Below are 16,260 nucleotides of genomic sequence, written 5' to 3'. Positions count from 1 at the left end.
TATACCTATTATTCTTTGTTCATTAAGCATGACAATACAATTTTTTTTAACTCTATTAATTTATGTTGATGATGCTATGATTGTAAGCAATTATACACATGCCATACACACTCTTATTCTATACTTTTCATTTTGCTTTCAATTAAAAGATCTTGGTGAACTAAAATTCTTCCTTGGTCTTGAAATTGCTAGGAATAACAAGGGCCCTTTCCTATCTCAGCGAGGATATGCTCTCCAAATCCTTGAAGACAGTGGAACACTTGGATGAAAAACAACATCTTCCCCAATGGATGTCAACCTCAAGTTATCCGCTGAACATGGCGAACTTCTTGAGGACCCAAAAGCCTATAGAAGACACATTGGTCGCCTCATCTACTTGACCATCATACAACCCGATATTTCATATGCCATCAATAGATTGAGCCAATTTGTTTGTTCGCCGTGGCAACCCCATTATCAAGCTGCCCTCAAAGTGATACACTACATCAAATCCACTTCCGGATGTGGTCTATTTTATCCAACCAGCAAGGGCTCCATCACTACTACTCATTGGCCCTTAGAAAATTCCATCAAAGTTTAATGTGATGTTGATTGGGCCGCTTGTCCAGACACTCAACATTCCATTTCAGGTTTTTGTGTATTTTTCAACAACTATTTGATCTCTTGGAAGTCAAAGAAACAACACACCATCTCTCGCTCTTCCGCTGAAGCTGAGTATAGATCCATGGCTAATGCCACCACTGAAGTTATTTGGTTGCTCTCCTTACTCAAAGAACTTGGCTTTCCTCAAACAAAACCAATTCTTCTTTACTGTGACAGCCAAGCAGCTCTTCATATCTCTTCCAATCCTGTCTTTCATGAGAGAACAAAACACATTGAGATAGATTGTCATTTAGTTCGCGACAAGATCAACCAAGGCATCATCAAAACATTACATGTCGCCACCAACAACCAGCTTGCTGACATCCTCACCAAAGCTCTACCAATAACTCAGTTTCACACTCTTGTCTCCAAGATGAGTCTTCACAATATCTTTGCCCCATCTTGAGGGGGAGTAACAGAAATACACCTCTCTATTTATTGAGTTTTTATTCTATTGTTTTAACCTTTTGGTTAGTTAGTTAGTTGTTGGGCTATGTTTTGTTCCTGGGCTTTTGTTTTAGCCTATATATATTGACCCTCTTAGGTGTAACAAGACATATTTTTTCCTTTTCTTATTTGAATTTTCAAATCAGTTTTTCCTTGGCCCAAGTGGTTTTTTTCGGTCTTGTTTTTGCTTTGACCCAAAGGTCCAAAAAGAACAATGGCTTTAGAGAAAAGAGATAGTTTGACAATGATCATGGTATTTTACCATGAAAGTATTCGACTTTTGAATCCTAAAATGTTGGAGTTCTCTCCATATGGACATAAAGAAACATCCATAGTCTTCCAAGCTTTATCAATTGTCTGCTTAAGGACCGAAGCACATTTCAGTACTTTCCATACGACCAGTACCAATAAGCAATAGTCTATCATTATAAAGTTCGATATATCCAAAGGCATTTGTTATTGGAGGGCACTCAAGGGCAGCTTCATAAACTCTATGGTGTATTCCATGAGAGTCAATTGAATGCCCACCTTTGTGATTATGATCAGCAATGCAAACCTTTACACTAATGTATTTGTGTATCAGATTCATTACTTCGTCGAAGTTCCATAGAAGAGCTGCAAAAGATGTTGAGCTGGGATCTAAAGGCAGATGGCAACAGATCACTACTTTTTGCCTCATGTTTGTTGCCTCTTGAAGGATGCTATCTAACCATTTCAGTTGCTCTTTCCCTACAGCTCCATTAAACATGAGGAACCTTCTCTCGAGGCCAACTAGTCTGTCGGGGCTATTCTTATCTGAATTTGGATTCTTCTCCTAGAGGAATTTCATAGCTTCCAATCTTTTGGGGTGATCTTGAGGCCAGCCAATTACGCTTATGTCATAGCCATCCAAGACAACAAATCTAAACTCGGGTGCTGGAGAGAAATCGTAGTAAGCACATCCGTCCTCACTTGGAATCTTCAACATTGGAAGCAACTTGTCATGAGGAAGATTGTATAGGCAGTGATTTCCAATCATATATGATAGACAGGGCCATCAATTTTCTCAAATTCTTCAACAACCTTTTTTACTGCACTTAAAGATTGGTCTTTCGGGCAAAAGCCATCAACAATATCCCGAAAATTGATGACAAATTTATGCTGCTTGTCCTCGTTCCATCTCTGCACCGCTCTCTGTAACACAAGAATACTATGAAGATAATACCATGGAACACCAAGAAAAGAGCAGCCATCAGGAATATCAGCATGCTGAACATCAGAGATTACACCAAAAGAGAAGACGGGGCGATTCCCCTATCTACTAAATGCATTAGCAGGTCCCATAATGTAAGCTTGCAGCTCATCCTATAAACAACATAATACATGTTGTCAAGCTAAATTGTGATTAATCTGCTTCAGAATGCAATGTCAAAGAAACACAACTCTATACTGTTTTTGTTTTTGTACTAACAATGTTTAAACTTCCATCTGCTATTTTATTTTTATCCCAATTCTAAAATCATTAGCTTAGCAAATTCGCATACAAGAGAAACATCCACAAGGCAAGTTCAGTTCCTGTAATGCCCCAAACTCCAGGGACCGTTACGGTGTGCCTTGTAAACAGTGTTAAACTCGCTAATCGAGTCATTTGGCCAAAATCGTGAACTAAGTATGATTAGCGGTTTAGGGATTAAAAAACTTTGGTTAGGATGTAACGTTTCACTAGAACGTTTAATATATATACATTGGGATCTCGAAAGTAAAGTTTCAGAGTCTATTACAGAAAACATTTACAACAGGCCATTCTAAGCGGCAAAACAGGGTTCAACCCTAGTTCCACTTTAAACCTCGGCCGTGGTGGTCGAGCAGCTGCATATGTACACGTCATCACCTAAGCTCTCCAAATCAAGGATGGTCCAGCTTCCTCTTGCATTTACCTGCACCACGTAGCACCCGTGAGCCGAAGCCCAGCAAGAAAACACAATATAACATGATATAATATCAACAACGATCATAATAACCATTCAGGACTATCAGTCCAGGAAAATAGGTGACAATAGCCAAAAGTCACAATAATGAGCATCGCTCCTTCTAGCCATGTGACGATAGGGTCACCAGGGCTTAACCGATAAGTGATTCTTTCTTAAGTTTGATTAGGACAGGTGCAAGGTGATTAGTCACCAACATAACCTTCCTCACGACTCTAGAGTCGAAACTATGGACAACGTCCCTTAGCCATGTGACAAACGGTCACCGGGGTCATATACCTTGGCTATAGTCATTTGGTTGTAGACCAGGCAAGCGCTTATAAGTTCTTCGACTTTAGAGTCGGTCTAGCATTAATGCCATAGAGCCATTCAATGCGTGATTCTCGACTTTAGGGTCGGTCCCTGACTAGTCAGTGTCTTTCACTAGTAAGACATGCCACCAATCACATATCACATATTCCATATCCATAAATGAGGTATTTAGCATGCTTACTAAATAGGTATTAGTACTATTAGGCCCATGCATCAACACAGAGACTCAAGCTCTGAACGATATCATACTCAGTATATAAGGCATGTCCCAATCACATGTTTCTCATGCATCATATGCAATAAATCCAGCAATCTAACATGCACCAATAACAGCCATGCATGTCATGTTTCATAGTCAACCAGCATGCGTCAAGAATAGCCATGCATGTCATACATAATAATCAACCGACATGCTTCAATAATAACCATGCATCTCATACTCATTAATCAACCAACATGCATCATAATAACCACGCATGTCGTACATAACAATCAACCGACATGCATCAATAATAACCATGCATGTCTCATACATAATAACCAACCGGCATGCATCAATAATAACCATGCATGTCTCATACATAATAATCAACCGACATGCATCAATAATAACCATGCATGTCTCATATACACAGGGTGCAGTTTTCTTACCTAAGATTCGAGCTAGAACCAATATAAGAACGACCCTTGAGAACGATCAACCTTTAAGCCCTTAGCGGTCACCTAATCATAACCAAATATGGAACACCATCAATAACATGATAATCAAAGGTTCCACACCAATATCTAGCCCCCAAGAGATCAATCCAAACTAATCCAAGTAGTAGGGACACTCCCGAGGCCCATAACTAAGTTCCCGGGGTCAAAACGAGCAAACGGGGTGAAAACAGGGCAAGGGCTGCGGCCCTAGCACCTTGGGCCGCGACCCCCAGGGTTCTCTGAGGCTAGGGCTGCGGCGCCCTCCATCAAGGGCCGCGGCGCCCAGCAAGGGTCACTTCCTGACACCTGCTTCTTCGAACTAGGGCCGCGGCGCACAAGAACAGGGTCGCGGCCCCCAACCCTGGGCCATTCCCAAACGCGTTTTAAACACTCCAAATCCTCCAAAAACATACCCAAACATTCCCCAATCATCAAATCAAAGTTCCCAAGCTCCCCAATGGTCCAAAACCACCAAAACCCAAGGCTCAAACCAACCAAAAACTCAACAATTAACAAAGTCCAATTCTAAGCTTTAAAACTTTAAAAACTTAAAACTTCAAACTTAGATTACCTTCGATTGGGTTGTTTCTCATCAAATCCTTCGGTTAAGAAGCTTCTAATCTTTCCTAGGATCGCTATGCCTCGACCCTCGCTTGATTCCGACTCCCAGAACTCAAGATTTCCTCAAAAAGGCTCAAACGGTAAAACGATCTGTTTTGAGAGAGAACGAGAGGTTTCTAACGTACGTTCTTATCTGTCAAGCTACTTCAAGCTTAAGTAACCTCAAATAAAACCTCGTGCTCGGGGTCCCGAAAACACCCCCGGGGACACTATAGTCAAAACTTCCAGAATTTCACCCTGATCTCAAATATTCCCAATCTATCACCAAATAAACATTTCTATTACCCCAAAATTGACCCCGTTATGACAGAACCGCTAATCCATTATATATGACCGTCTCATGTCGAATAGCTCGAATATATTTCCATAATAATTAAATCTCATTCACAAATTACAATATGCACCCAATTTACAAATATGCCCTCAACAAGCCAAATTACCAAAATGCCCTTATAATAATAAATACACCCATATGCATGCATTCACCATCATATAATAATATAATTCACGTAAACATGCATATAATTATTATATATCATATTAAATCAATTATGGCCCCCCCGGCCTCCTAATCAAGGTCCTAAACCTTATTAGGAAATTTGGGGCATTACAACTATCCCCTCACAGAAATTTCGTCCTCGAAATTCACTCAACAACTCGGAACAAGAATTCTACTCACTTGACATAGATTTCCTTAAGTCATTCCTTGACTTCAGTATTTCGATAACCTTACCTTAACCCAAGGTATTCTGCTCAATAGAACCTCATTATTTACGTCACAATCTGAACTGGCTATTCCTTACCGGAATACTTAACCTAACCTTCAGATCCTCATAACTCAACTCATAGGTTCCTTCGGCCCATGCCCACTGCACGGAAGCACATAACACACTGCGTACAACTGACAGTGCCAAAGAATAGGCTGATCCAAAATCAACCTAACCAATCCTATCCAGGATTCAACTGCCAAGATAATCTAGGGCTTAGCTTGCCTTGACTCCTCACCCCTTTCCATGGTGATACTCTAAAGAAGATATATTCTTCTACCTGGAATTCCACATTCCCACTTTCCAGTTCAATAACACTTTTCCATTTATTCGGAGAATTGAGTAACCAAAATTCAAGCTCTCGCAATCTCATAAACCCCCTGAACCACCTCAGGATCCAAATATATACATATATTACCTCTCTCATCTTATAAGATGTTCCTCCAATAATAATTGGATAACCCTCTCTCTCTGATTTACCACCAGTCTGAGAGTGATAAACTATACTGAGTTCCACCTGTATACTCATTGCCTTTTAACCCTTCCAAAACTTGGAAGTCACAATAAAGTCTTCATCTGATAAAATAGACCTTGAGTTCACGAAGACTCTCTATCCTTCTCACAAGGAGACTCAAATATTGATCAACTATACTATTCATCTATCCTTACTGATACACTAAACTCACTTGGACTACCAGTCCACGATGACTTAATACCCACTTCATACCGATCCATCAACCTGGGATTCCCACCGCGAAACTCATCGCGATGCTCACCCATTCCCACTATGAAATATCCAAAGGCTGTAATGGCCTTGCTGTTTCCTGATATACTGTCTTGACCTGCTAACAGGTTAAGAACTTTACACATATCTCATCACTTTCCTCTTCATCTCAGGCCATCACTATAAAGATTTCATAATCTGTTACCTTTCCATGATGCCTGAATGAAAAGAACAAAAGAATAGCATGAGATTCATCCAGAATCTCCCCGTTAACCTCAATGTCCATCGGATCCCAAGTCCGATTTCTATATTACCATAAATCCACGTTTGTCACTTGACAACCTTTAGCTAGTCCAGCTAAAGCTTCCCATTCCACCTTGCCCGTCTGTGGCTCACTTAACCATATTTCCTTTTATCTTTCTTGAGATAATAATCTCAATAATGAACTGGCCACTTGGCCTGCCAGAAACTCTACCCAGTCCTGGTCAGATTCTTTAATCAACATGTTGCATAGGCAATCACTTTTCTTCTATCACTAGGATGTCATAACAACCCACTAACTGATCCTGGTCTATAAAGACCCAGCACTTTCTCCCCAAGGCACCTGAAATATCCTTACTATCCATGGACACTCCTGTCCCCAAGGCACTCTTCACTCTTGGAAATTCTCCGCAGAGAAAACACCACTATACCATCGTCCAAGACGATTGCAAATCCCATTCAAGTTTACCCTTGAATGCACTATTCATTTCATTCACAAACACTTAGCATCAACCCAATTCTCAAGATATATTCAGCACTCGCAGTGCTCTAACCTGATACCAGCACAATCTTTTATATAATTTTCTCTTTCTGATCTCTAACTGGTCTTAACCAGATCCAAGATCCACCTTAAAGGATTCCATCTTACTCAACAACTAACCCTTTAATTCTTTAACTCCACTGAGCCATTTGAAATAGTGTTTACATCTGATTTCATCTCTGGTACTAAACCAATCACCATTCCAATTTCCTGTTATAACAAGAAGTCCTGACAAACCATCTGGTAACCCATAATCAGAACCCACATACTAATCCAGTCTGTCATGATCTCACTGGTACAATCCAAGTGATATTCACCACACTGGCTAAGAGTTTCATGCATCCCCCTGCACAAACTCTAGCCCTCACATCCGGTATCATAAGCATATAGAACCAAATCCATGCACCGTGCCAACTAATACAAGGCTCTCCCCTTTCAAGCCCAAGAATTACTATACTTTCCTCGCCATTCAAGACTGCCCTATAATTACTTAACCAACCCATATCCTGGATCAAACCATAGTCAGTCATAACTAACTCATGAAACCAACGGTGAGTCCTTTCCATAACCCAACTTATTTCTTAAGTTGCCCATACCATCTTACTTTTTCCCATCACAACATAACCATGTGATCTACATATACCATCAATATACCCTTCTCTATATACATACCAACAAAAGAGTAACATAGCGCCAAAGCCAAACAACATAATTCAAAACTCAGGGCTAGTAAACTGACATGTCACCCCCGAGGAACTAGTCTCGGTCTCAGACTTTGATTGCCCTGGAATAAACACTCGAGTTGGAATCAAGCTGTCTATCCCCCTTCGCTCATCCCCTAACACAGGGCACCTCTTCACAATATGCCCAACCATACCACATGCAAACACATGCCTTTGCTCGGCATTTTCCCAAGTGACGTCTCTTGCACCGCATGCATATTGGACGAGTCTTCCAGCTTTTCTTCTTACTTGCTCCAATAAGTGGAGGTACCACTATTTGGGCTCCGTGCTCTCCAGCACTCTGTTGCCCAACTACTATACTCTCAACAGCAAAAGCCTTCTTTACCACCTGAGCATAGGTAGAGACTTCATACACTGGGGCAATTCTAATGCCCTGAGCTATTCCAGGATTCAACCCCTGAATAAATCTTTCCTTCCGAGCCACATCTGTGGGTACCATGTCTAAGGCAAACTTGGCCAACTCATCAAATTTAGTAACATACTCGGTCACTGACGCATTGCCCTGAGCAAGACTCAGAAACTCACTCACCTTAGCAGTCTTAGCCACATCACAATAATACTTCTCATTAAACAGCTGCCTAAATTCTTTCCAGTTCATCACAGCTGTGTCTCGTGTCTGGGATACTACCTCCCACCATGTCCGGGCATCATCCCGCAATACACATGTAGCACAGATCACTCTATCGTGACCCACCAGTCCCATACTATCCATAATGGAGCTGATCATGCCCATCCATTGCTCAACTCTAAATGGATCTAGGTCTCCCTCAAAGATTGGAGGATAAAACCTCAGGAATCTTTCACAGAGAAATTCCCACCTGTTCTCAATCCTAGGCTGAGCTGAAACTGATGCCACCCCTGGCATAACAAAGGAAGAGGTACTCCCCAACAGACCCCGCTGTTGCTTCAAATACCTGATCTCTTCCTCCTGCCTCTGCATTCTTAATTGCAAATCTGTAAGCGTCTGCTGAACATTCAGAGATGCAGACGAAGAACTAATACCCTGGCTGTAACTCCCAGCCCCTGCGTAACTATCACCAGGCCTCATAATCTGCCTTGAATATAACCCTGCTGATTTAATTTGCAGTCAATAACTTGATCCATTAGTCACAATAACCATATCAAGGGCTTTTCCCACGGGATAAACCTTACCACACCACAATCATAAACCACTTGCAGTGCTGCAATCATGCCCATGGCATTCATACTTTACTCATATTCCCTGCTCTTTCAATACTCAAACCATGCTTCTAACCCCAGCATGCAATAACACAATTATACATATATATTCACAGAGCAGGTAACCATATGATCACAGTCATATAAATATTCACGGAGCATATAATCATATAGTCAAGAGCCAGGCTCTATCAGAATCTCATGCTCCCTAATACAATGTACAGGTAAAGCATTCACATTTTATTCAAACAGCTATACACATAGCTACAGAAATGATTACCATTCCCTGAGTGAAGCTATCTTCAGTGATGAGTGTACATGCCCAGCTTGTCTTCAGGAACCATAAACCTTGGCTCGCTCTGATACCAAGTTATAACGCCCCAAACTCCAGGGACCGTTACGGTGTGCCTTGTAAACAGTGCTAAACTTGCTAATCGAGTCATTTGGCCAAAATCGTGAACTAAGTATGATTAGCGGTTTAGGGATTAAAAAACTTTGGTTAGGATGTAACGTTTCACTAGAACGTTTAATATATATACATTGGGATCTCGAAAGTAAAGTTTCAGAGTCTATTACAGAAAACATTTACAACAGGCCATTCTAAGCGGCAAAACAGGGTTCAACCCTAGTTCCACTTTAAACCTCGGCCGTGGTGGTCGAGCAGCTGCATATGTACACGTCATCACCTAAGCTCTCCAAATCAAGGATGGTCCAGCTTCCTCTTGCATTTACCTGCACCACGTAGCACCCGTGAGCCGAAGCCCAGCAAGAAAACACAATATAACATGATATAATATCAACAACGATCATAATAACCATTCAGGACTATCAGTCCAGGAAAATAGGTGACAATAGCCAAAAGTCACAATAATGAGCATCGCTCCTTCTAGCCATGTGACGATAGGGTCACCAGGGCTTAACCGATAAGTGATTCTTTCTTAAGTTTGATTAGGACAGGTGCAAGGTGATTAGTCACCAACATAACCTTCCTCACGACTCTAGAGTCGAAACTATGGACAACGTCCCTTAGCCATGTGACAAACGGTCACCGGGGTCATATACCTTGGCTATAGTCATTTGGTTGTAGACCAGGCAAGCGCTTATAAGTTCTTCGACTTTAGAGTCGGTCTAGCATTAATGCCATAGAGCCATTCAATGCGTGATTCTCGACTTTAGGGTCGGTCCCTGACTAGTCAGTGTCTTTCACTAGTAAGACATGCCACCAATCACATATCACATATTCCATATCCATAAATGAGGTATTTAGCATGCTTACTAAATAGGTATTAGTACTATTAGGCCCATGCATCAACACAGAGACTCAAGCTCTGAACGATATCATACTCAGTATATAAGGCATGTCCCAATCACATGTTTCTCATGCATCATATGCAATAAATCCAGCAATCTAACATGCACCAATAACAGCCATGCATGTCATGTTTCATAGTCAACCAGCATGCGTCAAGAATAGCCATGCATGTCATACATAATAATCAACCGACATGCTTCAATAATAACCATGCATCTCATACTCATTAATCAACCAACATGCATCATAATAACCACGCATGTCGTACATAACAATCAACCGACATGCATCAATAATAACCATGCATGTCTCATACATAATAACCAACCGGCATGCATCAATAATAACCATGCATGTCTCATACATAATAATCAACCGACATGCATCAATAATAACCATGCATGTCTCATATACACAGGGTGCAGTTTTCTTACCTAAGATTCGAGCTAGAACCAATATAAGAACGACCCTTGAGAACGATCAACCTTTAAGCCCTTAGCGGTCACCTAATCATAACCAAATATGGAACACCATCAATAACATGATAATCAAAGGTTCCACACCAATATCTAGCCCCCAAGAGATCAATCCAAACTAATCCAAGTAGTAGGGACACTCCCGAGGCCCATAACTAAGTTCCCGGGGTCAAAACGAGCAAACGGGGTGAAAACAGGGCAAGGGCTGCGGCCCTAGCACCTTGGGCCGCGACCCCCAGGGTTCTCTGAGGCTAGGGCTGCGGCGCCCTCCATCAAGGGCCGCGGCGCCCAGCAAGGGTCACTTCCTGACACCTGCTTCTTCGAACTAGGGCCGCGGCGCACAAGAACAGGGTCGCGGCCCCCAACCCTGGGCCATTCCCAAACGCGTTTTAAACACTCCAAATCCTCCAAAAACATACCCAAACATTCCCCAATCATCAAATCAAAGTTCCCAAGCTCCCCAATGGTCCAAAACCACCAAAACCCAAGGCTCAAACCAACCAAAAACTCAACAATTAACAAAGTCCAATTCTAAGCTTTAAAACTTTAAAAACTTAAAACTTCAAACTTAGATTACCTTCGATTGGGTTGTTTCTCATCAAATCCTTCGGTTAAGAAGCTTCTAATCTTTCCTAGGATCGCTATGCCTCGACCCTCGCTTGATTCCGACTCCCAGAACTCAAGATTTCCTCAAAAAGGCTCAAACGGTAAAACGATCTGTTTTGAGAGAGAACGAGAGGTTTCTAACGTACGTTCTTATCTGTCAAGCTACTTCAAGCTTAAGTAACCTCAAATAAAACCTCGTGCTCGGGGTCCCGAAAACACCCCCGGGGACACTATAGTCAAAACTTCCAGAATTTCACCCTGATCTCAAATATTCCCAATCTATCACCAAATAAACATTTCTATTACCCCAAAATTGACCCCGTTATGACAGAACCGCTAATCCATTATATATGACCGTCTCATGTCGAATAGCTCGAATATATTTCCATAATAATTAAATCTCATTCACAAATTACAATATGCACCCAATTTACAAATATGCCCTCAACAAGCCAAATTACCAAAATGCCCTTATAATAATAAATACACCCATATGCATGCATTCACCATCATATAATAATATAATTCACGTAAACATGCATATAATTATTATATATCATATTAAATCAATTATGGCCCCCCCGGCCTCCTAATCAAGGTCCTAAACCTTATTAGGAAATTTGGGGCATTACAACTATCCCCTCACAGAAATTTCGTCCTCGAAATTCACTCAACAACTCGGAACAAGAATTCTACTCACTTGACATAGATTTCCTTAAGTCATTCCTTGACTTCAGTATTTCGATAACCTTACCTTAACCCAAGGTATTCTGCTCAATAGAACCTCATTATTTACGTCACAATCTGAACTGGCTATTCCTTACCGGAATACTTAACCTAACCTTCAGATCCTCATAACTCAACTCATAGGTTCCTTCGGCCCATGCCCACTGCACGGAAGCACATAACACACTGCGTACAACTGACAGTGCCAAAGAATAGGCTGATCCAAAATCAACCTAACCAATCCTATCCAGGATTCAACTGCCAAGATAATCTAGGGCTTAGCTTGCCTTGACTCCTCACCCCTTTCCATGGTGATACTCTAAAGAAGATATATTCTTCTACCTGGAATTCCACATTCCCACTTTCCAGTTCAATAACACTTTTCCATTTATTCAGAGAATTGAGTAACCAAAATTCAAGCTCTCGCAATCTCATAAACCCCCTGAACCACCTCAGGATCCAAATATATACATATATTACCTCTCTCATCTTATAAGATGTTCCTCCAATAATAATTGGATAACCCTCTCTCTCTGATTTACCACCAGTCTGAGAGTGATAAACTATACTGAGTTCCACCTGTATACTCATTGCCTTTTAACCCTTCCAAAACTTGGAAGTCACAATAAAGTCTTCATCTGATAAAATAGACCTTGAGTTCACGAAGACTCTCTATCCTTCTCACAAGGAGACTCAAATATTGATCAACTATACTATTCATCTATCCTTACTGATACACTAAACTCACTTGGACTACCAGTCCACGATGACTTAATACCCACTTCATACCGATCCATCAACCTGGGATTCCCACCGCGAAACTCATCGCGATGCTCACCCATTCCCACTATGAAATATCCAAAGGCTGTAATGGCCTTGCTGTTTCCTGATATACTGTCTTGACCTGCTAACAGGTTAAGAACTTTACACATATCTCATCACTTTCCTCTTCATCTCAGGCCATCACTATAAAGATTTCATAATCTGTTACCTTTCCATGATGCCTGAATGAAAAGAACAAAAGAATAGCATGAGATTCATCCAGAATCTCCCCGTTAACCTCAATGTCCATCGGATCCCAAGTCCGATTTCTATATTACCATAAATCCACGTTTGTCACTTGACAACCTTTAGCTAGTCCAGCTAAAGCTTCCCATTCCACCTTGCCCGTCTGTGGCTCACTTAACCATATTTCCTTTTATCTTTCTTGAGATAATAATCTCAATAATGAACTGGCCACTTGGCCTGCCAGAAACTCTACCCAGTCCTGGTCAGATTCTTTAATCAACATGTTGCATAGGCAATCACTTTTCTTCTATCACTAGGATGTCATAACAACCCACTAACTGATCCTGGTCTATAAAGACCCAGCACTTTCTCCCCAAGGCACCTGAAATATCCTTACTATCCATGGACACTCCTGTCCCCAAGGCACTCTTCACTCTTGGAAATTCTCCGCAGAGAAAACACCACTATACCATCGTCCAAGACGATTGCAAATCCCATTCAAGTTTACCCTTGAATGCACTATTCATTTCATTCACAAACACTTAGCATCAACCCAATTCTCAAGATATATTCAGCACTCGCAGTGCTCTAACCTGATACCAGCACAATCTTTTATATAATTTTCTCTTTCTGATCTCTAACTGGTCTTAACCAGATCCAAGATCCACCTTAAAGGATTCCATCTTACTCAACAACTAACCCTTTAATTCTTTAACTCCACTGAGCCATTTGAAATAGTGTTTACATCTGATTTCATCTCTGGTACTAAACCAATCACCATTCCAATTTCCTGTTATAACAAGAAGTCCTGACAAACCATCTGGTAACCCATAATCAGAACCCACATACTAATCCAGTCTGTCATGATCTCACTGGTACAATCCAAGTGATATTCACCACACTGGCTAAGAGTTTCATGCATCCCCCTGCACAAACTCTAGCCCTCACATCCGGTATCATAAGCATATAGAACCAAATCCATGCACCGTGCCAACTAATACAAGGCTCTCCCCTTTCAAGCCCAAGAATTACTATACTTTCCTCGCCATTCAAGACTGCCCTATAATTACTTAACCAACCCATATCCTGGATCAAACCATAGTCAGTCATAACTAACTCATGAAACCAACGGTGAGTCCTTTCCATAACCCAACTTATTTCTTAAGTTGCCCATACCATCTTACTTTTTCCCATCACAACATAACCATGTGATCTACATATACCATCAATATACCCTTCTCTATATACATACCAACAAAAGAGTAACATAGCGCCAAAGCCAAACAACATAATTCAAAACTCAGGGCTAGTAAACTGACATGTCACCCCCGAGGAACTAGTCTCGGTCTCAGACTTTGATTGCCCTGGAATAAACACTCGAGTTGGAATCAAGCTGTCTATCCCCCTTCGCTCATCCCCTAACACAGGGCACCTCTTCATCAAGCTTTATGAATTTGGAAGGATATGTTTGTAATTTGATTATTTTTTTTAGCTTATTTGATTATTTTTTTATATTAATTTTATATAACTATTTTTATATTAAATTTTTCCATGGTTGTTTTGAAATTTTTTTTTTAATATGAATTGTGTTTATTATTTTTTTTATTTATTGTAAATATTTTTTTTTCCTTTTTTTTAGGTTGTGCGTTTTTTTTTTAAAACCTGGGTAAGGTAACCAGTTACTTAATTAATTTTTCAAAGTTATGTAAAAAAAATCATACAGCTAACTTAAATAATATTTATCTAGAGGGGTAACCAGTTACTTGTTTGTGTGTTTTTCACATTTATGTAAAAAATAATCTTAGAGACTAAATAACATGTATTAGGAGGGGTAACCAATTACAGTGCGATCAGTAACTTACTGCCATAAGAGGGGTAACCCGTTATCATAAGAGGTTGACGAGTCACTCATATTAGAAATGAAAAAAAAAACATCACATTTGAAGGAAAAAAAAGAAGAGTAAGTATGATTTATTAACCTAGGTAACCGGTTACCATATAGAACCCAGAAATATACACACACATCAGAATGTGAAGGTAACCAGTTACCTCCTAAAATATACAAACAAACAACGTGAAGGTAACCAGTTACCACAGATCTCAAGACTAAAAAAAAAACCAGATTTGACCACGAACCAACCTCCTCCCTCGCCTCCGACCACCACCAGAAACCCCCATCCCTTACGCACAAAACCCCGTCACAAACCCAGCCATCCCCGTTGTTTTGCACAGATCCGACACCACAAATCGTACACAGCCCAAGCGCCACCCTTCTTCCTCGCTTCCGACCACCACTAAAACATCTCTCACCTCAGCCTATCCTCGTCTTCTTCTTCTTCCTTCTGATGATTCTTCAACTGGGGTGAGATGAGCTAATCACCTTTGGGGAGGAACTTACTTGCTTCCTCAAACCCTCTCTTGAACTGGGAGATTGAATCACTTTCCCTAAATATTTTCTGGGCCATGGCCAAATCAAACTAAAAATTGTTGTCCATGGGAACAAAGGGCTGCAATGAAGAACTTACTGGAAAATTGGTTTCTGGGTTTTCAAGAGACCGATTGGTTGAATAGGGATAACTCTCGCCAAGAGCATCGTAGAATGATTTCTCTGTGAGTTGAAGACCCAATGGGTCGTTAAACATACTGGTCTCGTCCTCCTCCATGTTTTCTTCCATGAGAATCTGGTTGATGAGCTTGAGAACGTAGATTGAGAACTCATTTTCATCAATGGAGTCACCCTCTTCTTCACCTGGGCTCACTGTGGTAGATGGAAAAGATGGTTCTTCTAAAGAGAACAAGTTGATGGAATGGTTTTGTATTATGAAACTGTTTGTGAAATCTGAGTAGTCAGTGAAACTTGGATCCATAATAATCACAAGTCAAACCCCAACAACCCAAACCAGATATAATAACTCCATGTTTCTCTAACAAAATTATTGCTCATGAAATCCCAGAAAATTTGAACGAGAATCAAGGAATTTATCATAAAGGAATAAAAGAAACGACAAATGAAAGAAGGGAAGTCAGAGTTGAAGAACCTTAACAAAGCAAAGAGAAGGCTCTGGGCTATGGGCTCTGGCTTTGACAACGAAAAAAGATGTAAAGACTGATTCTTTATGCATATAATATGAACGAGAAGGAGTTTTGGGTATGGTAATTATTATAGTATCCTCCTTTTGCTTATTTGTTTTGGGTATGGTAATTATGATCGTAAGTTTTGTAACAATCA

General features: G+C 40.7%; 1 pseudogene; it reads right to left on the bottom strand.

The window, feature by feature from the left end:
- Positions 1–1,450: 1,450 nt before the first annotated feature.
- Positions 1,451–15,898, bottom strand: LOC133832004 (manganese-dependent ADP-ribose/CDP-alcohol diphosphatase-like; annotated as a pseudogene).
- Positions 15,899–16,260: the final 362 nt, after the last annotated feature.

This window comes from Humulus lupulus, chromosome 4 (assembly GCF_963169125.1).
Source record: "Humulus lupulus chromosome 4, drHumLupu1.1, whole genome shotgun sequence".
NCBI classification, from domain to species: domain Eukaryota; kingdom Viridiplantae; phylum Streptophyta; class Magnoliopsida; order Rosales; family Cannabaceae; genus Humulus; species Humulus lupulus.
The sequence above is the reverse complement of the archived record's forward strand: the minus strand, read 5'-3'. Positions and strand labels throughout refer to the sequence as shown.